Genomic DNA, 977 nt, shown 5'->3' with positions numbered 1-977 from the left:
CCCCATATTTCAATATGTGAAAGTTTCTTTCATCACCTTCCCCCTCTCTATCTCTCTGAGGCCTCCAGGAAAGACAGGACTAGTTCACTGTCACACATGATGCAGGGAGTCTAGCTGGACTATTGTTTTTCTATCCTCAGTCCTGGGCATAATTTTGTATACTATCTGTGCATGTTCGCTGACCAGGTGTCTGTTCAGACGTTTCCCAGTTTTAAAAAAGTATGGAACGTTTTATGAATTTGCATATCATTTTTACTCAGGGTTCATGGTAATTGTATTGTTCCAACTTTTAGTATATGTGCTGCCGAAGCAAACACTTTTCCTAGTTTTAATGGGGTTGTCTGCGTTAGAGTTGTGTGTGTGTGTCTATAGTTTTATTGAAGTATAGTTGATTTTTTTGTGTTCATTTCTGCTGTACAGCAAAGTGATTCAGTTTACATATACATATTCTTTTTCATATTCTTTTCCATTATGGTTTATCCCAGGATATTGACTATTGTTCCCTGGGCTATACAGTAAGACCTTGTTGTTTATCCATCCTGCATATAGTACTTTTCATCTGCTAAACTCAAACTCCCAATCATTCCTTCCCCCATCCCCATATGCCCTTGTCAACCACAGGTCTGTTTTCTATAACTTTGTGTATGTTTCTGTTTCACTGATATGTTCATTTGTGTCGTATTTTAGGTTCCACATATAAGTGATATCATATGGTACTTGTCTTTCTCTTTCTGACTTCACTTAGTATGATCTCTAGATCCATCCATGTTGCTGCAAATGGCATTATTTCATTCTTTTTTATAACATATGTAAAGTGATTCATTATATATATGTCACATCTTCTTTATCCATTCATCTGTCGATGGACATTTAGGTTTTCATGTCTTGGTTGTTGTAAATAGTGCTGCTATGAACATAGGGGGGCATGCATCTTTTTAAAGTATAGTTTTGTTTGGATATATGCCCAGAAGTGGGAT

General features: G+C 36.6%; 1 non-coding gene across 1 annotated transcript; it reads right to left on the bottom strand.

Annotated features, from left to right (window-relative positions):
• Positions 1-215: 215 nt before the first annotated feature.
• LOC136122955 (U6 spliceosomal RNA) lies at positions 216-317 on the bottom strand. Its single transcript, XR_010655846.1, has one exon. It is a non-coding gene; the product is annotated as a U6 spliceosomal RNA (small nuclear RNA).
• Between the last annotated feature and the right edge of the window lie 660 nt (positions 318-977).

Source organism: Phocoena phocoena, chromosome 4 (assembly GCF_963924675.1).
Source record: "Phocoena phocoena chromosome 4, mPhoPho1.1, whole genome shotgun sequence".
In the NCBI taxonomy this organism is placed as follows: Eukaryota; Metazoa; Chordata; class Mammalia; order Artiodactyla; family Phocoenidae; genus Phocoena; species Phocoena phocoena.
Note: the sequence above shows the minus strand (reverse complement) of the source record. Positions and strands in the feature narration are given on the sequence as shown.